Genomic DNA, 10,373 nt, shown 5'->3' on the forward strand with positions numbered 1-10,373 from the left:
CACGGAACAAACAAACATACAGACAGATAAATAAACTACTGAATAAATTGATTATTGTCAAGAAGTCAAAGTAATACATAACAGCTACTGTGCAGTATATAAACAGAATCATATTATTTACTCTTAACTAGATATCTCTTATCAAAACCTAAGGTGGCACCTGTGGAAATATACACGTTGATAAGGATTCCTCGGCATGTACATATATTATAAGCATTGTCTTTTTATATAGACTTAGATGATGAACTGTTTTTGATTGAAACTTTGTTACTCACTGAAAATTATTGACTGCATCTGTGGCGCAGTTGCGTATGTGACTGCTTCGGAGAGGTCTCAGGTTCCAATCCCGATTCGATAATAAAACAGTTGGCTAATTTGTGTGAAACTGGCCGTCGTAGCCTAATATCTTTCTATTTCTATATTTTAAATGCAAATCTGGAATCCGTCTTTGGCGCTTTTACGACAATGCTATTCAACCAATTAACACTGTTTTTGCTCAAAATAATATTCTTAAAAATACGTAATTTAAGCAAAACAGTTGTAGTAATAAAAAAAATATAAAATGTGCGACGATGTCAAAACATTGAATGCAGTTATGTTTATTTTCAAAAATAAAATTATATTTCCATTAAGTAAATTAAGGCATCTTCAATATTCAAAGTAGTATCCCTCCGTGGCCCATTTTTTTTCCACTCTGTGTAATAAAGGTGACATTATTTTCAAAAATTACTCAACTGGGTAACATTATAATAAGAAAATTACCTACATACTTTATAAATGACGTAGATTTTATAGCTGTTTCAAAATGTATGGTTCTGTTTAAGTGTATTAGGTATGTTAAACTAGTTCAATCTAAGTGCTCTTTTAGTTGTAGGAGTCGAAAGCATCTGCCGTAGAAGCCATTTGCGAGCCACGTGACGAAACTGCGGAATGATACTGAAAATTTCTTGAAAGTAAAATATTCAATAGCACTTCAGAACTGCATTTGAGCCTGCACTAAAATTTTACATGTAAAATAGCATAAAACCTGACTTTTGTGTAAATTATAATCATGACTGTTTTTTTCTGGCAATTTACAAAATCGAAGTTATTTATATTAATAATAACAAGCGTAAATAATCTTCGGGATACTATTGAGGAATAATCTATAAATTTAAAAAGGCATGAATACTTTGCCCGATCCGAATATCGAAATGATTATGAGGCCTCGGGTTTACTAGTCGGATACACTACCGATTTTATTACCTTAGGGAGTCTAATTATTTTAAGATATAATAACGTATATTATTATGTTAGACCAAAAACTTAGTATAGACCCTTGTAGACAAAATTCTCGGACAGCAGAAATGTAGAGTGTCCCGCAGACTTTGCAGCTGATGTCCTTTTTGACACAGCAACTTCATTTCGAAAATGCACAGATTTGCTAACTATAATCTAAATAAATTGTGCATGCCAAGGCTCTCTACTAAGTAGCCGAACTATAAATCTTTACATTCTTTCTCCATTTTCCTTTTCTCTCCCAATGTTTAACTACCAAGGTAAACTCGCAGTATAAATCTTGCACCTATCACTGGTTGCAATTTCTACACCAATAACTCACCGACTAATTTTATTTCTGAAGTCCCATAAATTTCACAAAGCTTTAGTAACGCCTGTTGAATGAGTTCTATTATGCAGAACGGACATTTTATGTAGGAAATTCTTTTACCTGCAGTGCAAGTTTTCGTTTCATATTTTACTAACATTTTAGATTAACGATGTCTTCTAAATGTGTCCTGTCTGTCTTGTTGTTATAGTTTAGTAAGGCATTATGTATGTATGCCTAAGGAAAAAAGTGTTACTGACGATACCTGTTGCATTGGTGATACATATAGTCCATTGAAATGTTACAATTTGAGGGCCGAATATTACATTTCTTAGAGGACGCAATTTTATTTTTGGAACATGTAGGGGGGGTCAATAGAAGCTTAACTTGAAGTTTGTGGGGTCACCACCCTTGTCCCCCGGCCGCCATCTTGGAAAAGGGGGAGGAAACACTTTTTCCGCTATATCTCGGAAACTATGCGTCTTACAATAAAATTGGAAAAGCATAATTTGTAGCAAATTATTTTGCCTACAAATATGTGTAATAACATTTTGCCCTAAATTGACAATTAAAGAAGTTATAAGCAAAAAAGTGCAATTTTTTTTATAAACGTTTTCTTTATTGCTATATAACTTTTTTTAACGACAGCCTCGCGGATGGATATCTGAAGTTAAGCCACGCATGCCGAGGTTGTTCTGTGGATGGGTGACCATCTTACACATATCGAATTCCTCCGTGTTTCGAAAGGCACGTTAAATTGTGGGTGCCGGCTGTCATTTTCGAAGATCTTTGGCAGTCGTTAACAGTACTCAGAAGCTTGAAAGTCTGACAACCAGTCTTAACCAGGGGTATCGTTTTATATCCCAAGTAACTGGGTTGTGGAGGTCAGATAGACAGTCGCTCCATGTAAAACTCTGGTATTCAGCTGCATCTGGTGAGACTGGAAGCCGACTCCAACATAGTTTGGAAAAAAGGCTAAGCTGATATGTATTTATACAAAAAAATACCTCAGACCAATCTTGTAGAGTATTTTTCGAGGAAATTTTTTCCCTAATTTCTTTTTCAATATCATTAATTAGAAACTCAGTAACAGCGTTTCGAAGTAGACCGGTTTTGGAAAGAATTTTTTTGTTAAAAAAAAACACTTATTTGCTTATAACTTATTTAATTGTTAATTTAGGGCAAAACATTATTCTACATATTTGTAGGCAAAATAATTTGCTACGAATTATGCTTTTTCAATTTTATTGTAAGACGCATAGTTTCCGAGATATAGCTAAAAAAGTGTTACCACCCCCTTTTCCAAGATGGCGGCCGGGGGACAAGAGTGGCGACCCCACAAACTTCAAGTTAAGCTTCTATTGACCCCCCCTACATGTTCCAAAAATAAAATTGCGTCCTCTAGGAAATGTAAATCTCATGTAACATTTCAATGGACTAATATGTATATTCAAAACTGATGAAAACGACGTGACACAGCACAAGGGCTTCTTATATGGCCGACAAATGCAGTTACTGACAATACGCAACGTCTTTTTATATTTGATTTAATGGCGTCAAGTTGATACTTTTCCTGTTAGTGACGACGGCTTCTGAAACTAAAAATGAAACTCAACTCACGACGGATACAATCAAAACAAGCGATATCAATTATAAAATACTGTTATTCTACGTAGCTTTCAGCGACAAGACGCGACATTTTTTTCTATTTTGAATGTAACAAACACACGTCACGTCGCATTCGCTAAGGCTGCCTTTTTAACACACGATAATCGACGAGTAATCGCGTAGCTGACTACATTCATTGCCCATAAGTTGTTTTATACGAGAAATTACAATCTTCTTTCCACAGTAAGGTAATAAAACGTTATGTCCCATAAATCAAACTAATCACAACGCGGGTCCTTATTCCAGTGAAGGAAAATTCTTCCAAAAACAAAGTACGTGACGATAGCAAGTTGCCGCTACACAAATCATTAAGATCTTGACTTTATTGAGGATTAAATATAAATCCCGAGGGACATACTACAGGCCTCGTAAAATATTGACCTTAAGACTAACCACAAGGAGAAACCAACCTTATGAAAATAACTATAGGGTTCATATTTCGTTGTGTGTTCAGGAAATTAGTTTCTAGGATTACAATAAGCTTATTCTGTCGAATACGAACTAAGATACTGAAATTAGGGGTGAAAGTGATATATATTTTTGTGATAAGTATTCCTTTATTGGGAATTGAAGCTGAGACGAAATCTGTAATGTTCTGGTAAGCCTCTTATTACAATTATATAATAGTAGGATTTGATGCTGATAATGTGCCGAAAGGTATTATAAATGTATTGTTCTGTAATTACATATGAAGTGAAGGTACTCAAGTTTATTACCTCAATTTTATTAAACACAATAGTACCTATTTGCAATACTTTGTGTGATCCAGAAATAAGATTTTTCAAGACGTCTAGTTGCACTTTGTATCTGATACAGTGTGTCTGTAAAATTTGTCGTGAAACAAAAACTAATTCTTAAAGTGAATGGTTTTTTCTTCAAAAGAAAGTGAATCACTTCCCTAACTGTTAATATATGTTTCTTATACAATTTAATTAAAAAAGCCTATCAAAAAGAAGCACCTCTTATAGTCACCCTTAAATGATATTACCTTCCCTAAAAATAAACATCTCCCGAATCAATATCGATTACGAATCTAATTAAGATTGTCTCCATAAGAGGATTTACTTCTTCTCAATAAAAACAGTTCTTATAATTAAATGAGCCGGAGTAATCTTGTATTTTTGTTACCATACTACCGTCCCCCGATGGTTCTGCTCGCGTATTTTTGGCTATTAAAAGTTAAATTACTGGCAGTAAATTTACCTACTGCATATGTCTATCAAAAATGTTTGTAGTTGACCTAAAATTATTTGATTTACATTTTTTAGAATAATTCTAAAATATTTTCGGGTATTAATATTTTTAGGATAACCAGAAGTGGAAGCAAATAAAAGAAAATACTAAACACATAGAACAGTTTTACTATAAGTCACAATCTTTAGCAAATTAACAAGCTCTTTACACATACAAACTGAATCACTTCAAAAATCAATTACAGACAAATAAATAATGAGAAAAATACAGCGTGACCATTCAAACGGGCAGAGGTACCCCTTAGCTAGTGAATCCTATGGAAAAGAGAGCTCAGAATGAGCTCGCAGCCCTTTTATGGACTCGGTCACGTGACCAACGTCACATTTCTTTTACTTCCTCTAATACATATGGCATTTCTTTTTCTTCCTCTAACACGGCCTCTCCTGACAGGAGGACGTTCTCGGACTCCTCTTAGATTCCGCAGGGGCACCGCAGGGGCTCCGCAGGGGCACCGCAGGGGCTCCGCAGGGGCTTCGCAGCTACGGAGGTGCTAGGCATAGGCCTAGTCAATCTCTCGTACGTGGCAGCTAGCCCAGACGTTGATTTCAGATCACCTTGACATCATCTGAGAACATAACACCAGTTGTAAAACAATGAAGACAAAATCTATTTTGTTTTAGACATATAGTTATACACAATAAAGTCGTACACAAAGTCGTACACAAAGTCGTACACAAAGTCGTACACAAAGCCGTACACAAAGCCGTACACAAAGTCAAACACAAAGCCAAACACAAAGCCACACAAAGCCAAACACAAAGCCACACAAAGCCAAACACAAAGCCAAACACAAAGTCATATACAAAGTCATAAAGTCATAAAGTCATACATAATAAAGTCAATAAAGTCACACACAATAAAGTCTATAAAGTCAAAACAAACCACAGAGAGGAAGCACTGCGCTTCGCTATCTCCGGTGTGAGAAATAGAGGCCACTCGCATATTTCCCACCAACACCAACTACTGGTTACCACCTCAGGTCATCACACCGAGGGAAGACATAGACAGAAGCACAACGTTCGCTTCACACAACAGCAGACGTAGACAGCAGCCAAACGCCAACATGCCGTGTCATCCGGGAAACCGCTTCGGCCAGCCACTCGCAACCACCAATGCGAGGAAAGCACTTCTCATCAGGTCATCTAGAACGCCGCATCGGCCATCCACTCGCAACCACCATTGCGAGACAAACACGTTGTCACTCCAGTCATCACGAGGCGAGCCAGTTGCGCTCACCGGTCGGTAAACGATCTGTAGGTTAAACAAAACCTTGGCGCAGTCATTCTATATATGATGAAATCCTACTCGTAGCACAGTAGGTATCAAACTAAGCTGTAGCCATAATTATTTACCATCATTACCAGAATACCTCATACCTAACCATACCTTACATTACCTCCGTTACCAGAAAATAATACACAAGTAGGAAAATGGCATTGACTCTTTACCAGATAAAACATGACTTTTATCATCTGTGGTGTTGACCAAAAAGTATAGCGTCGATCAGTCGCTCAATCAGGCTAACATCGTGAACAGTGACGACACTCACACAACTTCCGAACGAAGACAGAGCCGCATAACCGCAATTAGCCACTTCACCTCGGTTTGCACTGACCGCCTGAGCCACACAGGCAGCACGGTCCAGAAGGCCTGCAAGGACCGCAGGGGGCGCACAGCCCACACGGTGCCGCAAGGACATCCGCCACACGGACACCCATCTTTCTTACGCTGGATTGCCACGGTACGTGGTTCTCTGGATCACTCACAGCCGACGACCACGGACGGCAACGCACACAGACAGGGCTCTTTCAACGGTACGCGTTGGTCTGTGTAAATCTTCATTCCAAAATGAAAGTACATATCGTCGCAGCAACTGCGGCTGTAATAACAATTAACAATTACTAAACTATTATGCGTTCCAACAAAAGTAAAACGAAACCTTGTTTGATCACAGTAGATAACATTCTCTGTTCTGTGATCCTTCCAGTGGGATCATGGAGAAAGGTTCGGAAAATCTTATCATAATATGAGACACACTCGGATCCCGTCGCACCACACCTTTGAAGTTACTGCCTCGCGACGGATACCGGCGCACAGCCACAGACGATCTGCACTACCACGGACAAGACCCTTCCCATGGAGTGTCGTGCGCGAGCTGGTCCGCGTCCGTCCGTGATGGATATGAACGCGATGGACTAGTTATCCTACTGAGTTCTTTTTTAAAAGACAACTCCCGCATTAAGAATTACTCTTGTATCACGGGGACTTTTGCAATCATTCAAACAACGGTCACAAAGTATAACTGGACTCAAAACCACTAATCGTGCAAAGCACAAATAATTGCTCTGTGTGGGGATTGAACTCACAATCTCTCGTCACAATGATAGCGGCGTGGCGACCATAGCCACATCTGACAAATCGCACAATCGCAAAAATGCTTGTTTACCAAGCTTGCGTCTTAAGCATACTCTTGTACGAAGCTGAGACGTGGACATCATATGCTAAGCAGAAACGAAAGCTCAATAACTTTCACATGCGCTGTCTTCGCAAAATCTTGGGCATTAAATGGGAGGATAAGTTTACAAACGGCGAGATACTTGCTATCGCTAAGCTACCTAGTGTCATGGCTTTACTAAAACAAAGACGCCTTCGTTGGCTAGGACACGTGCATCGGATGGACGTTTCTCGTTTGCCTAGAAAAATATCGCTCGGTGAAATAGCTGACGCTAAAAGAACTGTCGGCCGTCCCATATTAACCATATTACGTTTTAAGGACAGCGCCAAGCGCGACATGGCATCATTTGGCATTGATCACTTGACCTGGAAGAGCCAAGCTAAGGAACCTAATGCATGGAAAAGGACACTAGCTGACGGCGTCACTACTCACGACAGCACCTGGCTCAACAAGTTAGCACATAAACGGACACTATAACATTTATGTGCCTCCAACCCACCGTCGACCTCGGTTGTCACTCCCGCATAGATCTTTTAAGTCACGAACGAAGATGTTCCCTCATTACTAATTCATTCCTCTATCTGACGCCACCTGAATCATCTGCAAAAGATGCACACAGGCCAATGATGACACATACTGCCCTATTTTTTAAACACTAATAACTCAATCCATAGTCAACGTTCATCATGGACCGTGGACAGCTAGCTCAAGTCTTTTGTCAACAAAACCTCATAACGAACCGCGTTGATCTCCATCGCACAGAAGGCTCGTCCGCCCCTCGTCCCACGACAGGCCGGGTATGGAGCCCGTCGCGTCATGTGATATTGCTGTAGGGTTCCTTACTATCATCGCAGTAGCTAAGGATCAACATGTCTGCCCATTCATCTCGACGATAATTACAATGTTTACGATCACGTTCAGTAACGTTCAACGACAACGTTCTACCTGCCTGTTTGAATGATGCATCTCCGGTATAATGACATATGAATCGTTACCTAACTCTGATACAAATTTCGAAAACACTGAACTCTGAAACATTCTACCACAGTCTGTTACTATTAATTCTGGCGTACCGAATAAAGAAACAACATTCGTAAAGAGTCGCTTTAACTCATTACTGTCTAGTGACCAAGCACAGGACACAAAGAATAATATTTTTAAAGAACCGGCTATATACAAGTCGGAATCGCGCAAGAAGGGTTCCGTACCACCATCCTACTAATATTATAAACGCGAAAGTTTGTGAGAATGCATGTATGTATGCATGAATTATTCTTTCACACAAATACCACTGATCTAATTACGAGATACTGCCTGGAGACAAATAGACAGCGCGGGCTTTGCAATAGGGTCCCGCTTTACCCTTTGGGTATAGAACCCTAAAAAGCATCAATTACAATCAGAACATATCGATAACCATTTGATTGAGGTAGAGGACCTAATACATCTGCATGAACTATGTATGTCTAAGAGACATAAGGTTTATACCAAGAGTGTATTGTTGTGAAGCACTCGGTACCTTTCTATGTGTTTAACAAATAAGACAATGATTTGTGTATTTCTGCTCAAATGATCTTAAACAAGGGAATCAAAAATGATTTCTAACAATCTCTAAAGTCCATATTCATCGTGGGAGACTCTAAGAAAACTAAACATTAACTGGATTACGACTAAAATAGTCTGCGCGCGACATTCATGTCCTTTACCCTTACGGTACTCCAGGGTTAAGTTAAAATCATGTAAATACATCCACTATCCGGCAACACGTAGCAATAGATTTATTTTTCTGTTGCGTGAACTTAAGTGCATTACAGTCAGTAACCACTTTGAAAAGAATACAGCCTAAATAATGTCTGTAGTGCTGCAAGATCTTAACAGCTGCTAGAGTCTCGAGCTAACACGAATGGTATCAAGACACCGCTCCCTAAATTCGCTTACTAAAATAGCCAACCACTCGCTTGAGTCCGTTTTCATGAACCTGAAGAAGCACCGCACCACACCCAACCGTGCTTGTGTCATGCACGCGCGCTGCTGCAGCCGCGGTGATTGCAACGATGGAGTTGCATGTGACACATTGGCAGCCGTCGGCTCGCAAGGCGTACGCTGTTGTTCCCCAACCATCATAGACATCGACAAACGATCTAGAACATGTTAAATTTGTTGAATTAGTAGGTGGATTAGAGAAACATATGGTCTGCCATTGAATTATTACAGCCGCAACACGTATCGCGACTTCTAGAACAGAACTCGCCATTTCTAGAGCGTAAATCACGCCAATGACAACGCATCTCGGGTCTTCCAGGGCGGCTCCTGCTTTCACAACCGCTATTGGGCATATTTACAACATTTTTCTTTATAACCATGCAAGCAAAAGTTTAGGACATTTAGCTTCAATAGCGATGTTGTGCACAAGAATAAGTTTGGAACACTCACCAGATCTCACGGAGGTACACGACGATACTTACATGTAAATCAATAACTCACGTAATCCGTATTTATAACAATAAAATACGCTTTTGTAAAATCTCATAACCGAAAATGTCAAAAGAAATGTCAAACTGCCGTATTCAATGGTCAGAGCGGAATAGAAGGCGTATGGTGTATCCCACTTCTGATTTTAGGATAACCAGAAGTGGAAGCAAATAAAAGAAAATACTAAACACATAGAACAGTTCTACTATAAGTCACAATCTTTAGCAAATTAACAAGCTCTTTACACATACAAACTGAATCACTTCAAAAATCAATTACAGACAAATAAATAATGAGAAAAATACAGCGTGACCATTCAAACGGGCAGAGGTACCCCTTAGCTAGTGAATCCTATGGAAAAGAGAGCTCAGAATGAGCTCGCAGCCCTTTTATGGACTCGGTCACGTGACCAACGTCACATTTCTTTTACTTCCTCTAATACATATGGCATTTCTTTTTCTTCCTCTAACAATATTATTTGGGGATTGAATTAAATTAAAACGAGCTTACGTCTGATCCTAAGTACTTTATATGAGCCAAAGTGCATCATCATTTTTTTATTTTAATTTATAACGACTTTCGCTAATCACGTAATGCTATCGATGATATTTATTTGATCATGATTGGCTGATGTTTTAAAATACATTTTGCCATCTAATGTTATACTAGTGTACCTGTGTAAAAGAGTACAAACTTGCAACAGCATAACAGATATATCCGTGCTGCAATTAGGACTAGAAAAATGGGACATAAAACATTATATGAATAAATGATCATGCATTTATTTTTGTTTTTGAGACTATAATAGCCAGTGAAAGTAGAAGCAACATTTCAAGCAAACCAAGGTTAAATACATCATCCTTGCAAATTCCCGTTTAATCTTAGATATTTCCAACAGATATTGGAAAACCGAACAAGACCTTGAAGGAGACTGAATCT

Source organism: Anticarsia gemmatalis, chromosome 13 (assembly GCF_050436995.1).
Source record: "Anticarsia gemmatalis isolate Benzon Research Colony breed Stoneville strain chromosome 13, ilAntGemm2 primary, whole genome shotgun sequence".
Classification (NCBI taxonomy): Eukaryota; Metazoa; Arthropoda; class Insecta; order Lepidoptera; family Erebidae; genus Anticarsia; species Anticarsia gemmatalis.